Below are 25,924 nucleotides of genomic sequence, written 5' to 3' on the forward strand. Positions count from 1 at the left end.
GGATTAGGATTAGGGGTGTGTTGGGGTTAGTGTTGAAGTTAGAATTGAGGGGTTTCCACTGTTTAGGCACATCAGGGGTCTCCAAACGCAACATGGCGCCACCATTGATTCCAGCCAATCTTGCGTTCAAAAAGTCAAATGGTGCTCCCTCCCTTCTAAGCCCCGACGTGCGCCCAAACAGTGGTGTACCCCCACATTTGAGGTACCAGCGTACTCAGGACAAACTGGGCAACAACTGTTGGGGTCCAATTTCTCCTGTTACCCTTGCAAAAATAAAAAATTACTTGCTGAAACATAATTTTTGAGGAAAGAACAATTATTTTTTATTTTCACGGCTCTGCGTTATTAACTTCTGTGAAGCACTTGGGGGTTGAAAGTGCTCACCACACATCTAGATAAGTTCCTTCGGGCGTCTAGTTTCCAAAATGGGGTCACTTGTGGGGTGTTTCTACTATTTAGGCACATCAGGGGCTCTGCAAATGCAATGTGATGCCCGCAGATCATTCCATCAAAGTCTGCATTTCAAATGTCACTACTTCCCTTCCGAGCCCTGACGTGTGCCCAAACAGTGGTTTACCCCCACATATGGGGTACCAGCACACTCACAACAAACTGGGCAACAAATATTGGGGCCCAATTTCTCCTGTTACCCTTGTGAAAATAAAAAATTGCTTGCTAAAACATCTTTTTTGAGGAAAGAAAAATGATTTTTTATTTTCACTGCTCTGCGTTGTAAACTTCTGTGAAGCTCTTGGGGGTTGAACGTGCTCACCACACATCTAGATAAGTTCCTTGGGGGGTCTAGTTTCCAAAATGGGGTCACTTTTGGGGGGTTTCTACTGTTTAGGCATATCAGGGGCTCTGCAAACGTAGCATGATGCCCGCAGACCATTCCATCAAAGTCTGCATTCCAAAACGTCACTACTTCCCTTCCGAGCCCCGGCATGTGCCCAAACAGTGGTTTACCCCACATATGGGGTATCAGCATACTCAGGAGAAACTGGCCAACAACTTTTGGGGTCAAATTTCTCCTGTTACCCTTGCAAAAATAAAAAATTCTGGGCTAAAAAAATATTTTTGAGGAAAGGAAACACATTTATTATTTTCACGGCTCTGCGTTATAAACTTCTGTGAAGCATTTGGGGGTTCAAAGTGCTCACCACACATCTAGATAAGTTCCCTTGGGGGTCTAGTTTCCAAAATGGAGTCACTTGTGGGGAGTTCCTACTGTTTAGGCACATCAGGGGCTCTGCAAACGCAACCTGATGCCCGCAGAGCATTCCATCAAAGTCTGCATTTCAAAACGTCACTACTTCCCTTCCAAACCCCGACGTGTGCCAAAACAGTGGTTTACCCCCACATATGGGGTATCAGCGTACTCAGGAGAAACTGGACAACAACTTTTGGGGTCCAATTTCTCCTGTTACCCTTGGGAAAATAAAAAATTGTGGGCTAAAAAATCATTTTTGAGAAAAGAAAAATTATTTTTTATTTTCATGGCTCTGCGTTATAAACTTCTGTGAAGCACTTGGGGGTTCAAAGTGCTCACTATGCATCTAGATAAGTTCCTTGGGGGGTCTAGTTTCCAAAATGGGGTCACTTGTAGGGGAGCTCCAATGTTTAGGCACACAGGAGCTCTCCAAACGCGACATGGTGTCCGCTAACGATTGGAGCTAATTTTCCATTCAAAAAGTCAAATGGCACGCCTCCCCTTCCGAGCCTTGCCGTGCACCCAAACAGTGGTTTACCCCCACATATGAGGTATCGGCGTACTCAGGAGAAATTGCCCAACAAATTTTAGTATCCATTTTATCCTGTTGCCCATGTGAAAATGAAAGAATTGAGGCTAAAAGAAATTTTGTGTGAAAAAAAAGTACTTTTTCATTTTTGCAGATCAATTTGTGAAGCACCTGAGGGTTTAAAGTGCTCACTATGCCTCTAGATAAGTTCCTTGGGGGGTCTAGTTTCTAAAATGGGGTCACTTGTGGAGGCGCTCCAATGTTTAGGCACACAGGGGCTTTCCAAACGCGACATGGTGTCCGCTAACGATGGAGATAATTTTTCATTCAAAAAGTCAAATGGCGCTCCTTCCCTTCCGAGCCTTACCATGTGCCCAAACAGTGGTTTACCCCCACATGTGAGGTATCGGTGTACTCAGGAGAAATTGCCCAACAAAATTTAGGATCCATTTTATCCTGTTGCCCATGTGAAAATGAAAAAATTGAGGCTAAAATAATTTTTTTGTGAAAAAAAGTACATTTTTACGGATCAATTTGTGAAGCACCTGGGGGTTTAAAGTGCTCACTATGCTTCTAGATAAGTTCCTTGGGGGGTCTAGTTTCCAAAATGGGGTCACTTGTCGGGGAGCTCCAATGTTTAGGCACACGGGGGCTCTCCAAACGCGACATGGTGTCCGCTAAAGAGTGGAGCCAATTTTTCATTGAAAAAGTCAAATGGCGCTCCTTCCCTTCCGAGCCCTGCCGTGCGCCCAAACAGTGGTTTACCCCCACATATGAGGTATCAGCGTACTCAGGACAAATTGGACAACAACGTCCGTGGTCCAGTTTCTCCTTTTACCCTTGGGAAAATAAAAAATTGTTGCTAAAAGATCATTTTTGTGACTAAAAAGTTAAATGTTCATTTTTTACTTCCATGTTGCTTCTGCTGCTGTGAAACACCTGAAGGGTTAATAAACTTCTTGAATGTGGTTTTGAGCACCTTGAGGGGTGCAGTTTTTAGAATGGTGTCACTTTTGGGTATTTTCAGCCATATAGAACCCTCAAACTGACTTCAAATGTGAGGTGGTCCCTAAAAAAAATGGTTTTGTAAATTTTGTTGTAAAAATGAGAAATCACTGGTCAAATTTTAACCCCTATAACTTCCTAGCAAAAAAAAAATTTGTTTCCAAAATTGTGCTGATGTAAAGTAGACATGTGGGAAATGTTATTTATTAACTATTTTGTGTCACATAACTCTCTGGTTTAACAGAATAAAAATTCAAAATGTGAAAATTGCGAAAAACTAAATTTTTGCCAAATTTCCGTTTTTCTCACAAATAAACTCAGAAATTATCGACCTAAATTTACCACTAACATGAAGCCCAATATGTCACGAAAAAACAATCTCAGAATCGCTAGTATCCGTTGAAGCGTTCCTGAGTTATTACCTCATAAAGGGACACTGGTCAGAATTGCAAAAAACGGCAAGGTCATGAAGGGGGAATGTGGGAAAAAATAAACATTGTTCTCATTAAATGCCTCACAGCTTCAGAGCCTTAGGTCTAGTGGTTTTTGCAGTTCTGTCTACTTTTGCTGCAGCGATTACTAAGAGACTGCTGAGATCATTGATTGGCTGCAGTGGTCACACCTTTCAGCTGCTACGTACCAGTGTCAGAAATGACTGACCATCATGAGTACTTGGTTGTTATAACTCATCCTGCTTTTATGGCTTAAATTATGATGAACTTGTTAGGTCACGTTTGGCCTCTAAGCTTCTCACACTTTTCAAAACCTTGCCCAAACTAACGTAAAAACACTAAAAGTTGCAGAATTTTTTTGTGCACGGTTGTTCCCAAAATTTGCTGTGTCAAACAATTTTTCCGAAAGATTTCTTGTTATATTGAATGTTTTAGTTACTTCTGTTCCACATCGCTTCACAGATTTTAAGTGAAAAAGCAGATCAGAAATGTAGAACAAATTGATCATCCGGCATGAGAAATTGTGATAAAAGTTTTAGCCAGATGCATTATTTGCATGGTTTTATTGTTTTTTTTTTTTTTGCCTTTTTAAGTTTGTGTCATATTCCTCTTTCCATTTGCTCCTTTTTTTAAATAAATCTTTCATGCATTTTTTGTTTTTTTCTTCATTCGTCACTGTGAACCAAGGTTTATGGCCTCCAAATGATTCATCATTTGCCACTTTTTGAAAAATTGCTGAATTTGTCTGAAATGTCCTCCATCTTTCCCCTAGAGTGTTTTTCTTTATGTATGGCTGAATTTTTTTTTGCACAAAATTTTGCATTATTTTAGCCAAATGTGTCACTTTTTGCGCTAAGAAAATGAGTTAAAGGCAAAAATAAAGAGAATCTTCAATTTTGGGCAAAATTCGCAAACTGTGCGAGTCTTATACGTAAATACTATGAAGGAGAATAAAAAAGTGACTTAAAAAAATCACAAATGATGCTCTAGAAATTCTGGAATGTTTTAAAACATTTCAATTGGGCAGATTTATGAAAATTGTCGAAATGAAAAATTGTCTTTGTGGCCAATTTCAACCAATCCAAACTTTAATTTCTTCACCTGCTCCGGTAAAATGAAAACTGACCTGTGGTTTGAGATTCCCATTTCCAATTCCTCTTTAGTAGATCCTTCTGATCTGTTGTAAATTAGGATGTTCTTATCCTTGGACTGCGTCATCTTTCCTAGACAGTCAGAGGTCCTACAACATCTGGAATTAGTCTCTATCTTACTGCTTAACCAGGCCTCATGACCTCCAGTAGTAAAGGCTAAAGTACTTCTTCATTCTAACATCCACATTGAAGACCATCGTGATCGAGTCGTAGAAACTAGTTTTAGAATCAAAAACTTGTACGTTCTTTCCAACGTTTTTTCCCCCAACTTATTTTTCTATACACTGAACACTTCAAGTAACCTTCGAGTAACCACTGCCAAGATTTTTCTTTGCCAAATGTAAGCCATTAGTTGGTCCCACTTCATATATGACCTCTTAGGAATCCCATTTAGGATTAAGAAAAAGGTTAAATTGGGTGAGAATCCCTAATGGAAAGAAAGGGTTATCCCACTCTACAGGTTGTATTCTAGAGGCACCTAACAGCTCTAGACATAAATCAAACTTAAGGAGCAAGGCAACATCTCAATTCTTCCGAAGCGTTACATTCCATTCTTATCTGATTTATAGATTTATAGTGTCCTGTGCAGAAAGTTTGAGGATATCCTATAACCAACAGTTTGGAACACACTCTACTGATAAAGGCCATTAATAAATCCTCTCTGAACACTCCTACTGCGCAGACCACACAGCAGTCAACCCTTTAATTGCCATCCACATTCCATCAAAAAGCCCTGATTGAGCCCAGCTTAGCAAAAAGATCTGGATGTGGATTGAACCGATTTTATCATCTATCATTGTAATGTTTTCAAAATTTTAGTTGACTTCTCAGAAAATCATAACTTTGAAATATCTCTATTGGAGGTCATGGCTTCAATTTTATTATTTGTAGCATTTTTTTTTTTTTTTTGGCATTGACAGATTTTGTGCCAAACTCATCAAAATTGGAGCACAATGTTTAATGAATTGGTGAAAATTCCAAATTGCTTATTTTGGTAATCTTTTGTGACTTGGTAGAGTGAAAAAAAAAAAAGTGACACGATTCTTTCAATGAGCTTTAAAATGGCACGCATTAGTCTTCAACTGCGTAATAAACGGAACATTAGACAGACGTTGTGCTCTGTTACGATACTGGAGAACAACTGTGCAAAAATGTTGAGATTTTCAAAAGTCACAATTGATTACTGAGGCAAAAACATTGGGATAGTAAAAGACACAATAAAGCAACGTAAAGTTAAAAAAGGCATAAATTAAATAATGAATAAGGTGCAAAAAAAAAAGTGATTATCATAATAATAAAAAAGCACAAGCTCAATTATGAATCAGTGCCTAATTGACAGAATCCACTAACCCTGGAGGAAACGACCCCCATCTAAGGTACATTCATTCAACATTCACTTGGCAGATATTGGTGGGGGAAGAGAAAAGGGTTACACAAGTTGAGTTTCAACATGCCGAATCCTTTGTTTTCATGGGATATTAACCACCTAAACCAATGAGAACACATGCTGAACCAAGCATGCATACGTGTGGTAAGGTCACGAGGAATACCTGTTGGCCAACAGCTCCTGAAGGTGCATGGTCACCTTTTGATCCGATGTCAAAGTGACCTCCGATTAGGTGGCTACATGCAGACAGATCTTTGTTTTCAGGCTAGGCTTTTATCACTGTCAGGGAAGGAAAAAAAATGTAATCAGCTCACAATCTAGGGAGGACAATCAAGTGTGAAAACCACGTGAATTCCCATAGTAGAAATGGAAGAAGGGTCCATGAGGACTGAGCTCCAGAACCAATGAGAAAATGTTAAAGCATAACTTATACTGTGCAAATAAAAACATGGTGAGAAAAACAAAAAAGATTAAAAAAAGATCAAGGACTCAAATTCATGCGTTTCGGGTTAGCAACCCTTATTCGCAGCCATGACCCTTCACTTACCCAAAATGAGTAAACTAATGAATCCTTAATCTTTTTTTATGCTTTTTGCTTTTTCTCACCATGTTTTTAATTACACAGTGAATGTTATGTTTTTAACATTTTCTCATTGGTTCTGAAGCCCAGTCCTCATGGATCCTTCTTCTTATCACCGTCGGCAAGAACATTCAATTGAGAAACATGTCATTGCCCTAGTCAATGCTCATTTTCCTGCTATGTGTGAATGAACGTTTATCCTATTATTTGGATTATTTGCCTTTAGCACGTACTAGACTACTTATTGTTAGTGGAAAAATACATTTGAGTCTATTCTTGGCCAAGAAAATTTTGATATGTGGCCTTCTAATTACAAGGAATCCAGATTAGAAGAAAGCAAGAAACCACCACCCAGATTATAATTAAATCAAGACTTGGTTTTAGCCGCCCTCATATTTGTCACTTTAACTCTTTGCAGTTGATGACAAAAACATTGCAATGTGTCTATGTTGTTGTGAGTAAAAGACTTCAGCCTTCCTCACTGGAGCCCACATCACATATTCCACCACCGGCAAAATCGGGAAGACAATCTAGTCCTGACCTGTGACTTATGATGACACCTTGATTGTTTTCTACTGTTAAGGTTCCAATACAGCTAAAGGTACCGTCACACTAGGCGATATCGCCAGCAATCCGTGACGTTGCAGCGACCTGGATGGCGATATCGCTGAATTTGACACGCAGCAGCGATCTGGATCCCGCTGTGAAATTGCTGGTCGCTGCTAGAAGGTCTGCACATTATTTGGTCGCTAGGTCGCCGTGTATCGCCGTGTTTGACAGCAAAAGCGACGATACCAGCGATATTTTACACTGGTAACCAGGGTAAACATCGGGTTACTAAGCGCAGGGCCGCGCTTAGTAACCCGATGTTTACCCTGGTTACCAGCGTAAAAGTTAAAAAAACAAACAGTACATACTCACCTGCGCGTCCCCCAGCCTCTGCTTCCTGACACTAAAGCGCCGGCCCTAAACTGAAAGTGAAAGCAACAGCGGTGACGTCACCGCTCTGCTGTTAGGGCCGGAGCTCAGTCAGCGTCAGGATGCAGAGGCTGGGGGACGCGCAGGTGAGCATGTACTGTTTGTTTTTTTAACTTTTACGCTGGTAACCAGGGTAAACATCGGGTTACTAAGCGCGGCCCTGCGCTTAGCAACCCGATGTTTACCCTGGTTACCCGGGGACCTCGGCATCGCTGGTCGCTGGAGAGCGGTCTGTGTGACAGCTCTCCAGCGACCACACAGCGACGCTGCAGCGATCGGCATTGCTGTCGCTATCGCTGCAGCGTCGCTTAGTGTGACGGTACCTTAAGATGTATGGACACCTAACGTCAGAAGACCGGTAAGATGTCAACCTCCCAACCTCCCTCATATATAAGTATACTGAGTTTGACCAAGCTTTCATGTGTTCTCATTGGAGAGAGCAGAGTAAGCAGCTGCCGGGAAGCACCTTTTTTCGCTGGGGGATGAAAGGATCAAATGTTTGAAGCCAAACTGCCCAATTCGTCTTTCCGACAAAACTTTGGCCAACTTTAATTTGTATGGGGGGCTTTTACCTCCAAGGTTACAGAAGTCTATTGGACACTAATGTACCTTCATGTGGGGTAGAATACGAAATTTAAGGATCCCATATGCCTCCATTGTCTAATCTAATATTGAATACTGTCAGAATGATCAGCTCTTTAAGAAACTGTTCCATCAGGAAAACCATTGTTCATTAATGCTGAGGACCTGATGCATCAATGCAGTACAGGAGAAAATTGCCACTATACAGTATAATACCACACATTGCCAACAAAGCCAAACTTTTTTGGGGTAAAAATTAGTCGTTTTCAAAGAACAACCACTTTAAGAAATTGTTTTTATGTGTTGCCACATGGTTATGAAGCAGTCTTGACATCCTTGTTATCTAGCTTACCATTTGGATCCCATCTCAAATTGGGAAGGTTTGGTGTTCCCAAGTGCACCATGGCCACTGCCCTAAGGGTATGTGCACACGTCAAGATTTCTTGCAGAAATTTTCCTGACAAAAACCGCACATTTCTGCCAGAAAACCGCATGCGTTTTTTTGCGTTTTTTTTCATGCATTTTTGACGTTTTTTTTGTGCGTTTTTTTCCAAATGCATAGAATTGCGGGAAAAACTCGGAAAATCTGCAAAATTAATGAACATGCTGCTTTTTTTCAGCGATGCGTTTTTTTCGCAGAAAAAAACGCACCATGTGCACAAAACATGCAGAATGCATTCTAAATGATAGGATGCATAATGTGTGCATTTTTAATGAGTTTTTTATAGTGTTTTTATCGCAAAAAAAAGCTAAAAAACCTGAATGTGTGCACATAGCCTAACAGTCCCACATTGCCATGCAAGCTTATTTTACCTACTGTATTAGGGCCATAACACAGATACCCTTATTTGAATGTGAACATATAAATATACAGGAAAACAAAAAGTAAATCTAAAATGTTCTTTATCACTAATCCCTGTTAAAAGAATAACTAAACTTTTTTCTTTTTTAATTATTTTGAGAGTTTTGAAACTTTGCCAGTCACTTGATTAGGGATTTTGTCTCCATGCCTGTAAAAAGAAAATGCATGTTAGTAGCTTCTAAACTCTTTTCAGCTGCATTAATATCAGAGCATATTTATTTGTACAGATGACTGCAGTGATAAGTCGGATCCTCTCTCCTTCTATAAGTGTTCTACTCATCTGCACATACTCAATCGGAGCACAGATGATAGCAGTGATGGGTCCGCCCCTGTCTTCTCCTCTGAGTGTTCTGCTTATCAGCACATACTCATTTGGAATACAGATGATGGCAGTGATGGGTCAGCCCATGTCCTTCCTCTGAGTGTTCTGCTTATCAGCACATACTCATTTGGAGTGCAGCTGATAGCAGTGATGGCCGGTCAGCACCTGTCTTCTCTGGGTGTTCTGCTTATCAGCACATAGTCATTTGGAGTACACTGATAGCAGTGATGGGTCAGCACCTGTCTTCTCCTCTGGGTGTTCTGCTTATCAGCACATACTCATTTGGAGTACAGCTGATAGCAGTGATGGCCGGTCAGCACCTGTCTTCTCTGGGTGTTCTGCTTATCAGCACATAGTCATTTGGAGTACACTGATAGCAGTGAATGGTCAGCACCTGTTTTCTCCTCTGGGTGTTCTGCTTATCAGCACATACTCATTTGGAGTACACTAATAGCAGTGATGGGTCAGCCCCTATCCCTCCTCTGAGTGTTCTGCTTATCAGCACATACTCATTTGGAGTACAGATTATATCAGTGATGGGTCAGCCCCTTTCTTTTTTTTCTTCAGAGTGTTCTGCTTATCAGAACAATCTCCTGCAGCAAGTGATCCCGAAAGTTAATGACAAAGGCACTGGGCTGACAAATCACTGCCATCATCTGTTCTCCACATGAGTACATTCTGATATCAATGCAGCTGAAGAAGGAGAATAGATTGGGGAAAACCCTGGATTTGGAAGCCACTTACATTTTTTTTTACAGGAAAATAATTTGCAAACTTTCATAACTTTTCATGCTAGACAAAATTATATAATAAAAGTTTAGTTAGTCTTACCTGATCATTTTACTTTTACTTCTGTTTTGAAACACTTTGCCTGTCTGTCATACAACATACTGCAATTAAATCATATTTTTCTTTCCCTGGTAGTTTCTTTCCAATAATCCTTTGCCATGGTCACAGTTTTTAGCCCACTGTGTTTATTTTCTAATTAACTTGAATTACTTGGCTGGCAGCTGGGGAGGGTTGACTACCAATGTGGTTATACACTTCATCCTCATGAACACACCACTAATTAATGCAGAGGATGTCAATACCTCACCTCCAGCATTAAATCTCTAAAACTACTAGTTACTTAAACCCTGATGTGATAGATTACATTTTGTTTATTTGCATTTATTCTTTCATTTTCCAGAAAAATTAGTTTCTTTATAACCAAATAATATATACAGGTGCTTCTCACAAAATTAGAATATCCTCATCAAGTTCATTTATTTCAGTTCTTCAATAAAAAAGTGAAACTCAAATATTATATACAGTCATTACAAACAGAGTGATCTATTTCACATGTTTATTTCTGTTAATGTTGATAATTATGGTTTACAGCCAATAAAAACCCAAAAGTCATTATCTCAGTAAATTAGAATACTTTATAACCCCAGCTTGGAAAATGATTTAAAAATCCGAAATGTTGGCCTCCTGATATGTGTGTTTAGTAAATGCACTCTGGTTGGGGCTCCTTTTGCATCTGTGGCACCCCAGAGTCCGTTTACCACGGTGGCATTGCCTCCCTCTGTAGGGTGATGTCATGCCTGGAAGCAGGAAGAGGTCCCCATGCCAGGTAATACACAACATGCATCACAATCCCTGCTCCAGGCCAGAAGGGGAGCTCTAGACCCGACTTCTGGGGAGCTGCTCTCTCTGGTTGGGAGGAGGAGTCAGTGTCGTCTGTTAAGGAGTTAGTGTGAGGAGAGAGGAGTGAAGACAAGGACTCTGGGGAATTGCAGCTGCATCAGAGCTGACTCCGGAGCGGAGCGCTGATAAGGAAGCCAGAGTCCTTGGCTGTACGCCCCGACAGCCAAATCTGGAGGGCAGGTGACTGTAAGCTCCCTGGCCACACCGAACACCAGGAGGCACCACAGCAGACCAAGAGCCCAGGGCTGCCTGTGATAAGGCAGTGCCTGTGATAGGCTCGTGCTGTCTGCCATACAGGACAAAGCCAAAGCACAGGAGAGGGCCACAGCTTAGCTACAGGAAGCAGGGACCCGAAAAGGGAGCACCAGCAGGAAGGCCTCCAACCCCACCTTGTGGTGGCCTCCAACCCCGGATTGCATATTCATCTACCAAGAAGTAAAGGTAAAGAAAACTGTATTTTTCTACATCCCTTGCTTATTCTCTGCACCCCAACGGTCACCACCACCCGAACTGCCTGTTATATCTGCCTTGGGGCCCCGCTCTACCCGTGGGGAGCTGTACCATCTTTGCTGTGTCACCATCGGCCAATGTGGAACTGAACTGTAGCATTGGCCATTCCTTGCCGAACACCACAGGTGGCTTCACGAATCAATCCCATATAACTTTCCCCTTGCATTTTTATTGCATGCAAAGGGCCATGGAGTTGGGTCACGGCCCCGTGACTTCCCCAAAGAACTGTCCGACCTGGTTCCGAGTACCCCATGGCCCTGGTGGGCGTAGCACATTAATTACTGCATCAATGCGGCATGGCATGGAGGCGATCAGCCTGTGGCACTGCTGAGGTGTTATGGAAGCCCAGGTTGCTTTGATAGCAGCCTTCAGCTTGTCTGCATTGTTGGGTCTGGTATGGGTTCTTTTTCTCCTTCGCCCAGGTAAGACACGTCTGGCGGCGTCTATTGGTCATGAGTGGCTTGACACAAGGAATGCGACACTTGTAGCCCATGTCCTGGATACATCTGTGTGTGTGGTGGCTCTTGAAGCAATGACTCCAGCAGCAGTCCACTCCTTGTGAATCTCCTCCAAATTTTTGAATGGCCTTTTCTTAACAATCCTTTCATGGCTGCATTTATCCCGGTTGCTTGTGCACTGTTTTCTACCACACTTTTTCCTTTCACTCAACTTTCCATTAATATACTTGGATACAGCACTCTGTGAACAGCCAGCTTCTTTAGCAATGACCTTTTGTGGCTTACCCTCCTTGTGGAGTGTGTCAATGACAGGCATCTGGACATCTGTCAAGTCAGCAGTCTTCCCCATGATTGTGGAGTCTACAGAAACAGACTAAGGGATCTTTTTAAACACTTAGGAAGCCTTTGCAGGAGTTTTTTGTTAATTCTAATTTACTGAGAGAAAGGCTGTAAGCCTTAATAATCAACATTAAACACTTAAAATAGATCACTCGGTGTGTAATGACTCTACATAATGAGTTTCACTTTTTGCATTGAAGAACTGAAATAAATTAACTTTTGATGATATTATAATTTTGTGTGAAGCACATGCATACATATATTTTATCTTTGATTTCCTGTACAAATATATCTTATTTAATTTTTACGTTAATAAATGAATAATTTATTAGAAGTTTTATGTAACTACATTTTTCATTTTTTGTACATTTTAAAATCATTTAATTTGTTTTTATGTTACAAAATTGTATATATATTTTGATGTAATTTATATTATAAAACAATATGATGTAATTGGTGTATTTTCGTTAATATTCCAGACAAATATTCCCTTTTTCTCTTTTAGGTCTGTCACATAGATTTTTATTGGTGGACCACTTTACTCGTTCTTGAAAAGGCCTGCATTCTAAGTTTTATGACAATTGCCTCTACCATGTACATTACTGTAACTTTTATTAGCTTGTGGTGTTTGTGGCTTTTTATGGATTGTTTTTCATGTTAACTTGTGTCTCGACGTCGGCTGGTGCTGGAGGTGTAAGCGTATGGCTGAAGTACTTAAAACTGAACATTCCGTATGGAACTCGAATGATCGTAGCCGAGTTGTGAAATACGAAATCCGTCTGAAAATGGAATTGTTATATTTAGCTGATTTACTTCTGCATTAATCTAAAACGTTACTCTGTGGTGGGAGTTGTACGCTGTAATGTCCCCGCACACTATAAAATATAGGTTTATGCATGTTCTCATTTTTGTTTTAGTTAAGTCTTTCTGTTTTTCAGTGGCTTACACTTTAAAATCTTAAATTTTAAAACGTTACATCAAGTCTACATTTCTGGAATGTTTAAGATTCTTGGGGTCAATGGAAAAAAATCTAAAAATAATCCCAAAGGGGACCCGTCACCATGTCATTAGTGACCAGTTTTTGCTCCTATTTTATTCCTGCAGCTCCCCTGAGCATTCTGCTTTTTTCTTTATTAAAATCCACCATACGTGTCAAGAGATATCGGCCTCTTTATCTAGCGTAAATTTTTATGATCTTTACAGAGAGGGCATGGCTCACAGAGAAATGATGCAGAAGAGCCTAAAGGCCTGCCCACAAAGAGTCCTATAAACCACACCCTCTTTAAAAAAAAAAATGAGCATAAGAATTGGCACTAAATTAAAAAGTCCGTATTTCTGGAAACGTATGGCCGATATTAAAAAAGAAAAAAAGTAAACGCTTCAGGGAGCTGCAGGAATAAAATAAGATAAAAAAACTGATCAATTTTGACCTGGTGACAGGTCCTCTTTAAAGGGTGTAGAAGTCCAGCCCCCTTTTTTTAGCAAACATTTAGAATGGTACAAATTCTTCCCATTGCTCCTGTGCCACCACTAAGGTAAATGTTGCAGCCAATGATTGACTTCAGAGCTCACAAATCCATGAGAACCTGGGAGGTGGCTTAACAGGAGAGGCACAAGATTTTCAAGGTATTACCCAGTTTTGATTAAAAAAAATTGACAGGTGAGAAGAAGTGTTTTAGGTAACTGATAGAAGTTAAGAACTGTGTTTTAGTTGATCCATATTTCAGAGACATAATGTAAACATACAAGACAGGACTTCAGAACAACAACCATCCCCAGATGGTCTATATAAAGAGCTCTGCGAATGAAGAAGCAGTTCTTCACCACTTAGTGATGTGATGCCCCAGGGTTATATACAGAGTGGTGGAAAGCTGCAGAGAAACCCCAAAAACCACAAAATGCAGCTGGGAGAACTTTTCGGTTTGAATCTGCCACTCTTGGAATTCTGGTTGCGACATTATGATTCCGAAAGTTTCCACTAATGACTACTAATGGTATCTGCGAGCCACAGCGAGCAAAAGGTTCTATCAAACTTAACTATGTCATAATTTAACTTTTTACCATATTAACAGGAGCGTAAGCAGCTTCATATGAAGCTTCTTGTGATGCTTGATACCTTTAGGTAAAAATATATTCACATGGACTAACTAGGACCAACCACTTTTTGCGGACTTGGAATAATAAAGTAATAAGTGAGAATCCCATCAATTAACTACATAATGCACAAAAATAAAACTAAATGATACAAATTATGCCCTAACCCATTAAGGTCCCCGTAGTCACTGGACAAAGTCAAGTTGATTATGGGATCCTTCTGGCTTTCTCAGAATTCCAACTTCCAATTAGACATGGGCAATTCGATTAGTTCTACTCTGGTTCGGCAACCACTCTGGTCCTCCAAAGCATCCAGTCTTCACTTCTGGGTATCTTATGGTTACCTTTACCCAGTAAATCTACTTTTCTAATCTAATTTTAAGTGCGGTATGAAACAAAAGAACATAGGTAAAAGTTGGATCAAGTCAAAATTGTTCCAGTTTTTATGAAGCCAGCAAGGAAAATTAAAACTGAGTCATAGCTTGAGGTCCTAGTTTCTTCGGCTAAAGCTCTTCCTGGACCCACCAGTAAATGTCACTCATGTTACCATTTATAAAGGAATCGCTAAGTAAGTAAAACAAATAAATAATGAAATATAAAAATAATCTAAAGTCTTTAGAGTGTTTGTATAGTCAGTTTGTCCTCAAACCCATAAGTCTAAGACCAGAATAAGTTCTAGGTTACATTTTCTCTGCATGGGGCAAAGATTTAGCTCTTTATCGAAATTTTCTGGCTAAGGCAAAGTGGCTTGCTAGTTCTTCCCCCGCGGAGGCACTTTCCACTTGCTTGTCTTGCTATGTTTAGTTACATCTATACAGTATCTATACACCTAAAAGTTCCATTATTTCTGTTTTTTTATAGGATACTGAAATGGTTAAAATGTGACATTTAGTAGTCACAGGAGGAAACGCCTGTGTATTCGTGGGCAGCCCTTGTTAATTTTCTGGGTGGCTCGAGCTGAAGTTTTTTTTAATCATTTTCTGCGCCCTCATGTGCTCTTTTATCTCTAGGGAAGGAGCCATGTTTAGCAGCCTGCCTGTGAAAAAGGACCTCAGGGTTAGGTATATCTGCCTCAGCTCAAAGATTTCATTATTAGCTCTGTTACTAGGAGCAAACGCTTATCCCTCCCTTGAGAGACGGTGAAAAATTAACAGCGGCTCACGGTGGCAGTGCAAACCTTAAACTTTAATTACAGCATTGATATTCTTCACACAATAACGCTGTCATTGGTTATTTACATAAAGTTTCAGAGTGGAGAGAGAAGAGCGTTTTCTGTAATTGTGCTGGGTACAGCCAGTGCATGCATAATGTATGCCTCCCATCCCACACCCCTCCAGTGCACACATCCAGGAAGGGGGGTATCACCTCGTTATTTCTATTTTATGTGTGATGACGCAAAAAATTAAATACACATAAAACCAATTCCAATGCATGCGTACATGTAGATTAGGGGAGATGTGAATGCACGCTGGTAGAACATTGGCGCTCTGAAATGCAGAATCATTTTTAGCGCGTATTCCAAGGAGGGATGACATCACAGGCAATATTGATGCCATCATTAGATATATTTGCATAATATTAAATAACTGTATAGAATAATACCAAAGGGTTAATTTCAGACTGAGATGATCTGTTATAATAGTGAGGAGGTAAATGTTAATTGCGTAGCAAAAAGGTCCTTTGATCTTGGTGCTGGCGACGCCGCCAATAAGCAGCTCTGCCTCGTCCAGGCTATTTAGATACAAATAAGGTATCTTTGTCCAAGGGGCAAAAATTCGGGGTCACTATAGTGCAGGTGTGAATTGGGTTCCTGGCTTCTTTACATAGCTGGAGCATGATAGGCTGACAGAGGGCCTTCTCCATCTAACCACTTAGATGCCACAGTAACTGTTAACTATGACATTTAAGCGGTTTAACTTCTTCGATCAGACCTAGCTCCAATCATATCAGTTACTACTGTGTAAAAGAGCTGGCACCCAATAGATATTGAGCAGGGTGAATGCTTGAACCCAGTTCATAAAAATTCTACCAATTTCTGCATTCATATTAAGTCTATGTTGGGCGGACGCTTACCGGCTGATGCCCTAGTATATTTACAGTCAATATTGGGCTGAAGCTCACTGGCTGCTCATGCGCTGACACCTTGGTAAATAAACAGTTGATGTTGGCCTGGTGCTCACTGGCTGATGCCCTGGTAGATATACAGTCAATATTCGACTGATGCTCACCGGTTGATGGTCATGGGCTGACACCCTGTATATGTACCAGGGTGTCAGCCCGTGAGTATCAGCCAGTAAGCGTCAGACCAACATGGACTGTAAATGTACAAGGGCATCAGTCCATGAGCATCAGCTGGTAAGCGTCAGCCCAACATTGACTGTATATGTAGCAGGGAGGTACATATGCAGTTCATGTTGGGCTGACGTTCACAGGCTGATGCTCTGGTAACTATACAGTTGATGGTGGGTTGATTCTCATGGGCTGACACCCTGGTACTTATACAGTCAATGTTGAGCTGACGCTCTGCGGTTGATGCTCACGAGCTGACGTCCTGGTGCACGTACAGTCGATGTTGGGCTGACACTCACCAGCTTTTTCTCACAGACTGATGCCCTGGTATATATACAGCCGATGTTGGGCTGATGCTCATGGGCTGATGCCCTGGAACATAAGCAGTCAATGTTTGGCTGGTGCTTGTCAGCTGATTCTCATGGGCTGACGCTCTGGTACATATACAGTCAATGTTGGTCTGATGCTTACCATCTGATGCTCACAGGCTAATGCACTGGTACATGTACAGTCATTGTTAGGCTGACGCTTATCAGCTGATACCCTGGTACATATATAGTTGATGTTGGGCTGATGTTCGTGGGCTGACACCCTTTTACATATACAGTCTATGTTGAGCTGGCGCTCACCAGCTGATGCACATGGGCTGATGCCCTGGTACATATTCAGTAGATGTTGGTCTGATGATACCCGCCTGACATCCTGGTTCATGTACAGTCAATGTTGGGCTGACCCTCTGTAGCTGATTCTCACAGACTGATGCCTTGTTACATATACAGTGAATGTTGGGCTGACGCTCACCAGCTGATTCTCATGGGCTGATGTTCTGGTACATATACAGTCGATGTTAGGCTGACACTCATTGGCTAATGCTCACAGGCTGACGCCCTAGCACATTTACAGTTGATGTTGGGCTGACTCTCACCAGCTAATTCTCATGGGCTGATGCCCTATAACATTTACAGTTGATGTTGGGCTGATGCTCTGGTACACTTACAGTTGATGTTGGGCTGACTCTCACCGGCTGATTCTCATGGGCTGACGCCCTGGTACATTTACAGTTGATGTTGGGCTGACGCTTAGGGGCTGATGCTTATGGGCTAACACCCTGGTACATTTACAATTGATGTTAATCTGATTCTCACCAGCTGATGCTCATGGACTGACGCTCCTGAGCCCCCGGGTAGTGATGTAGCATGCCACTACTGTCTTTGCCCAGGTCATGGATATCAGTCTGTGTACAACTACATTTAGAGAAAATTAATAACCGGTGGTTTGCCAGTTGTCATGATGTCTTTGTTATCTATGGCTTTCGAACACAAGAGATCTTAACTCAGGCAGTATAAAGGCATTCATTCTATATGTTCCCAAGTCCTTCGTAGACTCCAGTTATAGTGTGTTTAGGTTTGTATCTCTATTTGAACAACGCCTTGTTGTAGGTCATCTGAATAGCGAGAGTATTATTACTATGAGAAAATGTAAAGCAGAACACAGAAAAAGCATTGTGGAGCAATTACGACATAAACAAGTGCCCCAGATGCGGTCTCTCTATCCCTCTTCTCCCTAAGGCCCCCATACCTCCCGCTCCCCCACCGTAGCTCTCCATTCATCCTCTCCCCCTTTTTCTTCATATGTCTACTCTCAGTTTCTCTCCCTTTCTCCAGCTCGTCTCTCACTGTCATTCCAAGCCCAGAAAAGCCTCAGGGAGTCACGTCAGTCCTATCTATCAGCGAATATTCTGCGTTACGCTGGAGGAAGGAGCACGGAGAAGGCAGAGCGGCAGCGCATAGTCAAATTTCACCGGCTGAATATTTAATGAGGGCAGTGCTGTTTATTTGGTTACCCTGTTGATTTCCCTCGCTCTGTCAATAGCTGCTCATATCTGCTTGCACGATGATCTTTACAATTGTGTCTCCTAGGAGCAGAGACATTAAAAGCAATTATGGATTTTATACAGGAACCGCTCTGATATTTCTAGCTAATCTAATTTGCAGTCTGCTAGTTTATTGTCTGCTATTTCAGGGGCGTTTGAGCGTTATGGAAAATCCGATTTGCCTTTATAATTTTACATAACGTCATTAACACTGCCAGCGTCGTGTCGGGGATATTGTTTGGTCGGTTGAGTGCTTATAGAAGATTGTAACATTGTCAACATAAACTTCATTAATGTCCTCCTTCTAAATATCCAGCAGAATCTGTCACATTTCATTAAACATTAAAACACGTTGGGGACGCATTGAAGTCAGAAATTGAGGGAAACCAAAGCCGCATTCCCATAAAATAAATTTAAGTATGTAGATGCAAAATTTACATGGTAATAGACAACTATTTCCACCTTCCACCCCCCCCCACCAAAAAAAAAAAGCGCAGGAAAATAATTTTCATACTTGTTTGTGTAATGAGATCGGAGGTTTACTGAAATATTGCACACAATCACCATGGATTATCAATGAGATAATTGGTTTCATTAATACTTGGCAAACAGTCATAATCCGGGTGATTTTTAAGTTCTTGAATTTAACGTAAACAGTGATGGACCTCATCGCTGTCCCTATTCTAAAATCCCCAATCAGTAGGTTTTTGGAATTTGGGAGGAAACCAAAAAAAAGGGGAGAATATTCTTGCAAATTTTCTGTTGACCACTGAGCCACCATGTTGCCCCAAGTTGTATTTTTTCTGTATTACAGGTGGTTAACACACACACACACACACACACACACACACACACACACACACACACACACACACACACACCATATTTTGCATATTTTGGGGATGGGCTGCCCCATCAAAATATTTGGTGCTGTTTTAGCTGAAGAATTGGGTGAAAATTACTACATATTAAACACTTGCAATCAAGAAGAAATACATGTACGTATTCTTCTGCTCTTTGGAAACTTTGTGCTGACCCTCGGTGGTATTCTGGAAGAAGGTATCTAGCAGCCAGGTACCCCCACTTGCGATGAAAGATGTCTACTGGTGTTGTGCTCTTCACAGAAACAGACATATCATTGGTGCAACCTATGCGGAAGCACAAGGGCCCAAGAGGTAAGGCGGCAAATTTCTACCTCCAAAGCAGGGCAATTTTGCATTTTTAGGAGCTCTTGGGCTGCACAGAGCCCATATGTTCTTGCACAGGGGTCCATTTATGTCTGTGTCGGCCAGTGGCTCTTCGGGCAGCTCCACATGGTGAGCACCATCAAACACACTCTAAATTTATGATTTTGCTTCCTAATAAGTGTTGCCCTCTAAAGTGCTCTCTTTTTTTTTCTTTTTTTTCTTTCTCTATACAGTATATGTGCATCTAACACAGCAGCTTTTCTTTCCTAATAAATATCAGGGACAAGTTATATTCAAGATTACATCTGTGAAGGTAACAGATAATGGCTGTCATAGGGGACCCATAGGTCTTACACAGTATATATAACATATATTGAGAGATAGGAGATCAAAATAACATGACCATTGGCTGAGTGGTTCTTGACTTTTGACTTACCCTAAATATTCTGGTACTAAGCTTCTTAATAATTATCCAAAACACTACATAATAACTGAAGAACATGACCTCTTTCCTATCACAGCTTTAATTTTGGAGCAAAGTCAGCCAAACCTGGCAGTTTTGGTGAAATTGGTCAATTATTTTATGTCCATAAAGTAGAGATGAGTGGTTCTCTTCGCGCAACCTGATCCAAGGTGTTAAGTGCTCTCTAGCATAATCAGGATCTGCTTGACTTTCCTTGCCTTTCTGGATCCCAGACGAGGCTTATAATTAGCAGTGTTGGCAAAACATCACCAGTGTGTTGCACGCCGCAAATCAAAGGCCGTGCCAAAGAATTTAGAAGCTCAGGAAATTTACGTAGCTTCTGTCCACAGGAAAGGAAACACTAACCTGGACTGTGGGCCAGAGTTGCGCAAAAAGAATCGCTCATCTCTAGTATTAAGTCTCATCACTCTAACTCCTCAGATGATGTCAAGAGAAAGAAGGATCGGACATGTTGAATTTCAACACCAGATGTATTTTTTCTTAATGAAGGTATGTCACCACCAGAGTGTCTAACAGCATGACTTTCCCTTTCGAAAATACAGTACATCTGAGCATGTGTATAATAGTTGTCCATCGAATGAGACTTTCGACCATCAGCAATCGAATGAGCATGAGCACCTTAAAAAGTTGCCATTAGCTGTAGTTCATGTTATCTGTAGTTTGAGTAGCTAATGTGACTAGACTTTTGCTGCTTGAGTATTATTGTTTGGGATGGCGTTTATTGATTTTAGAAATAATCTTCTTGTAAAAATACTAAAAATGGTAAAGATGTTTTTGCATCCTTTTTCAATATGTTGGTTGAACTTGAGAGACATTTGTCCTTTTCCAACCATATATAACTATGCAATACCCCAGCTTGTCGTCCATGGATGTAATTTTTTGGGTTGTTTCAAACCTATCAACTGTCCCAAAATGGACATCCATGACCTTTTTGATATTTTTCAAAGGGTTATAGAAAAATGATTGTCTACTATTGACTTTGTTAATCTGGCTTCCTCTCATTTTTAACGGAAAACATCCTTTAGTGAAGATTATATCTGATATCAGTTGCCAGGGTGATTTTGTTATTTTTCCTATATCTCACTTGTTTCAAAAACTTTCGTTAAAGAAATCTCAAAGTTAGAGGTACTCAGGGGTAAGGTTTCCACATAGCTCTGGCCACATGGAAGAGTCCTACAGGTTGTAAAATGAGCCGAACTCTGACTCGCAGGCTCTTTTAGGGAGTGATGGATGAGGTTTTCTGTCACCCAGCAAGACTCTTTTTCCTAAATATCTGTCAAGTTGTTCTGGGGGCATAATCACCAGCCGTAATTCGACCTGCGAGATCTTGTGTTCCACTTAGAAAGGGAAACAAAACAGATTAGGAAAAAGACACAAGTGTTTGCTGTGTGAAGAGGGTCATTTACAACGAATACTGATGATGAAGTGCTCCTCACTTGGGACATTTCTCTAAAAATGATCACTGCAGGAGATGGCAAGATGAAAGGCTAGAAGCCAGAACTTTTTGACATAAAAACATTTATAATGGTTCATCTTTAAAAAATACTCATACATCACATAGATCACTGGACATGTGAAATTGATGTGTTGTTCTTCACCCTACGATGGAGAAAGTACACGTTTTTTAACATTTGTTTTGACTTTGGGGTAGGAATAATAGACATCTTTGTAGTGTGTTGTATCTAATTTCTTAGAAAAACACTGTGATTTTTTTTAAAGTTACCTTTGACCTTGACCATTATGAGAACTTGAGCATTATTCAATCTATCAGCTCTCCAACAACCGGTAACATCTCTGCAGTACTCGTTCTTCCGCCAAAATCCAACAGAATGGTGGCATTCATGTATGAATGGAAGGGATTATACCCTAAATTATCGTGATAGATGACATTTTTTTTCCAGTGGTGTTAACTGCAACAAATAATGTGCTACTATGGGAAACATCTTGTTAGGTTCTTCTGCCATGTCTATAGCACTAGTATTTAGAATATATATGATCACAAGAGGTCGTTTCTCATTTGAGGCTCACAATCTAATTTTCCTATATTAGAACATTTTGTATTCTAAGAAAAGTTTTATAGGAAGCCATTTCATGTACCAGAATCAAAACCCAAGTATACTGCCATTAAGACGCGTGTCTCTCTAATGCTGGTGAATGACCATACACATTACATGGCTGTCGACCAAGCGATGCTTCAGCCGATCATTTGACCAACAGCCATCTCAGCAGACTCTCCCATACACAGGATACCTCGGCCAAACATTTCTGTGTTCTCTACGAGAAGGTCGTCGACCGACACATTGTCCAACTTATATCTGCAATCAGCAGTCTAATATTAGACATGTGTGATCGACATCTCCCCCGACCATCAGTCATTAGACTTTCGGCCTTACCCATCGATATTGGCAGGCTTGCTGACATTAGTCTGTGTATGAGGCATTAAGGCCTTAATTACTGTTGTCTCCATTGGGTTTCCATTTTTTAATTCCAAGAATAACACGGTCCAGTGGTCCCATTGCAAAATGTTTAACAAATTCCTTCACCATATGTCTTTAAAAACTTTGGCGTCTTCTTATGTAGCAAAGAGTGTTTTGGACTCCTTAACGCAGAAGTAATCACGTAAAACTACACCCAAAATATTCATGCTCCTCATGTACCCTGCAGAACTATTTTGGTGTCAAAAAGAAAAACGCAACAGAAATCCATTGAACCCCATTGTAAGTCAATGGGATTTGGTGTAAAAACAGAACCCCTGACACGGTAATGGCCGAAAGTGTTGGCAACCTTGAAATTGTTCCAGAAAATGACGTATTTCTACCAGAAAATTATTGCATGTTACATGTTTTGTTGTACACACGTTTATTTCCTCAAAAACAGAAAAAAGGCAAATTGGACATCATTTCACACAAACCCCAAGAATGGGACTGACAAAAATTGTTGTCAGCCTCAACTTAATATTTGGCTGCACAACTTTTAGAATAAATAGCTGCAATCAATCGCTTTCTATAACCATCTAGAAGCTTCTTACACCTCTCACCTGGAAGTTTGGACCACTCATCTTACAAACTGCTCCAGGTCTCTCATATTAGAGGAACCTCCTATAGATTTAATAAAGGGCCTCGAAGGTCCACCAGAAGACAACTCCATTTGGAGCTGAATTTGGAGTCAATTACGTTTGACTAGAATCTATTTCTTATTAGATATTTCACAAATAACCTATCAAACCTTATTGATCGCTCAGTTGGGCCAAAAACATCCCAGCCTGAAATGGCTTCCTTCCCTTTCTAGTGACTTTTTAATGGTGAAAAAGCATGAAGTAAAACATTTTGTGGGACAATGAGAGCTTGGCTTATCCCATTGAGGTTCCAAAAGATCATTCAGTGCATGTCCACGATAGATCAGTGTTTCTTAATTTTTTTTTCTCCCTAAAGGATCATTATCTGGATTTATTGAGTGAAGAATATGAAGTATCTTGGTCTTCTCATAGACCTCTCATTTTGGAGATTGTTCCTTCACTACAGCTGCATCCACAAAAACAGCAGGCAACTTGTGAATTAGGTAAAGTCCAAGCTCTAAATACTTTTTAAGGTTGTTGACACGAAAAATGTTATTCCTGAGAAGCTATTCGCCAAGTTAGGAAATCTCAATGGTGCGTGGTTCTCGGGCCCTCCAGCCCTCCCACATGGCAGTGATGAGCAGTGAACAAAAAATAAATATTTATACATCCATGTCAGATGCCAAGTAGTTAACCTCCCAGATAAAAAGGTGTAATGCTCAGCAGAGGGAACCTAGTCCTATGATAACATTATCTTAAACTATCTTGTGTCAAAACACGTGTAATCTGTCATTAGAGAAAGGTGCATTTTACTCTTGCTGTTTATATCTCCTGTGTATACAACTATTATACTCAGCGTTACAAACACATTAGTCCTCATATGTTATCACACACTCCACCGTCATATATGTCTATTATTAGACTACGCTTCCTTGGGCAATTTATGTGACTACACTCTAAACGAGCAATTGTGCCAACATGATTCTTCCCTATTATTCCTACACTCGGTTTATCTTTTTTCTTTTCAAAAGGGTCTATAAATAAATAGTAAAAAAAAAAAATTTAAATATTTCTATGCAATGCTTATATTTTTGTGAAATGTAAAACTAAAAAGCAAAATAATAACAAATAAAATAATAAATTGTGCCATCCAAGTCTTTGTTAATTATGCTTTCACACTTCAGTTTTCCCCACGTTTAGTGGTCCTGTCGGGGTGCTTTCACACTGTTCTTTCCCACGTTCAGTGGTCCTGTCGGGTTGATTTCACATTGCATTCTTTGCCATGTTCAGTGGTCCCATCAGGGTGCTTTCACACTTCGCTCTTCCCCATGTTCGGTGGTCCCGTCTTGGTGCTTTCACACTTCGTTCTTCCCCACGTTCAGTGGTCCCATCTGGTTGCTTTCACACTGCGTTCTTAGCCACGTCCAGTGGTCCCATCGGGGAGCTTTCACACTTCATTCTTCCCCATGTTCAGTGGTCCCGTTGGGGTGCTTTCACACTGCATTCTTTGCCACATTCAGTGGTCCCGTCAGAGTGCTTTCACACTTTGTTCTTCCCCACGTTTAGTGGTCCCGTCAGGGTGCTTTCACACTGCGTCCTCTGCCACATTCATTGGTCCCATGTGGGTGATTTCACACTGCGTTCTCATCAGGGTACTTTCATACTGCATTTTTTGCCACGTTCAATGGTCCCGTCGGGGTGCTTTCACACTTCATTCTTCCCTGCATTCAGTGGTCCTGTCGCGGTGCTTTCACACTTCATTCTTCTCCAAGTTCAGTGGTCCTGTCAGGGTGCTTTCACATTGCATTCTTTGCCACGTTCAGTGGTTCTGTCGGAGTGCTTTCACACTTTTATTATTATTATTATTATTATTATTATTTATTTATATAGCACCATTAATTCCATGGTGCTGTACATGAGAAGGGGTTACATCAAAATACAAATATCACTTACAGTAAACAAAACTAACAATGACTGACTGGTACAGAGGGGCGAGGACCCTGCCCTTGCGGGCTTACATTCTACAGGATTATGGGGAAGGAGACAGTAGGTCGGGGGTTGCAGTAGCTCCAATGGTGTTGAGGTGGCTGTGTGGTCTTTACAGGCTGTAAGCTTCTTTGAAGAGATGGGTTTTCAGGTTTCTTTTGAAGGATCCAAAAGTAGTGGATAACCGGATGTGTTGGGGCACTGAATTCCAGAGGATGGGTGATATTCTGGAGAAGTCTTGGAGGCGATTGGATGAGGAGCGAATAAGTGTGGAGGAGAGAAGGAGGTCTTGGGAGGACCGGAGATTACGTGAGGGAAGATATTGAGAGATTAGTGTGGAAATATACAGAGGAGAAAGATTATGGATGGCTTTGTAGGTCAGTGTTAGTAGTTTAAACTGGATACGCTGAGAAATTGGGAGCCAGTGAAGGGATTTGCAAAGAGGGGAAGCAGGAGTGTAGCGAGGAGAGAGATTAATTAGTCGGGCAGCAGAGTTAAGGATGGACTGGAGGGGTGCGAGAGTGTTAGAAGGTAGGCCACAGAGGAGTATGTTGCAGTAGTCGAGGCGGGAGATGATTAGGGCATGCACGAGCATTTTGGTAGAGTGTGGGTTGAGGAAAGGACGGATTCTGGAAATATTTTTGAGCTGGAGGCGACAGGAGGTGGCGAGAGCTTGGATGTGCGGTTTGAAGGACAGGGCAGAGTCAAGGGTTACTCCGAGGCAGCGGATTTTGGGCACAGGGGAAAGTGTAATTTCATTTATTTTGATAGATAGATCAGGTAGGGAAGATATGCGAGATGGAGGAAAGATAATTAGTTCAGATTTGTCCACATTGAGCTTGAGGAAGCGAGAGGAGAAGAAGGAGGATATGGCTGATAGACACCCTGGGATTCTGGAGATC

At 41.0% G+C, this 25,924-nt stretch overlaps 1 protein-coding gene and 1 long non-coding RNA gene across 3 annotated transcripts in view; one reads left to right on the plus strand and one right to left on the minus strand.

Moving 5' to 3' along the window:
• The window catches only part of LOC143804955 (uncharacterized), a 38,043-nt gene extending 20,681 nt beyond the window's left edge, over positions 1–17,362 (minus strand). The window contains exons 1-2 of the long non-coding RNA XR_013221135.1: positions 17,239–17,362; positions 5,898–6,013 (exon numbers count right to left, since the gene is read on the minus strand). This is a non-coding gene — a long non-coding RNA (uncharacterized LOC143804955). The remainder of the gene's footprint in view (positions 1–5,897; positions 6,014–17,238) is intronic.
• LMX1B (LIM homeobox transcription factor 1 beta) overlaps positions 1–25,924 on the plus strand; it is a 174,572-nt gene that overhangs the window by 58,402 nt on the left and 90,246 nt on the right. The window lies entirely within an intron of this gene.

Source organism: Ranitomeya variabilis, chromosome 2, assembly GCF_051348905.1.
Source record: "Ranitomeya variabilis isolate aRanVar5 chromosome 2, aRanVar5.hap1, whole genome shotgun sequence".
NCBI lineage: Eukaryota > Metazoa > Chordata > Amphibia > Anura > Dendrobatidae > Ranitomeya > Ranitomeya variabilis.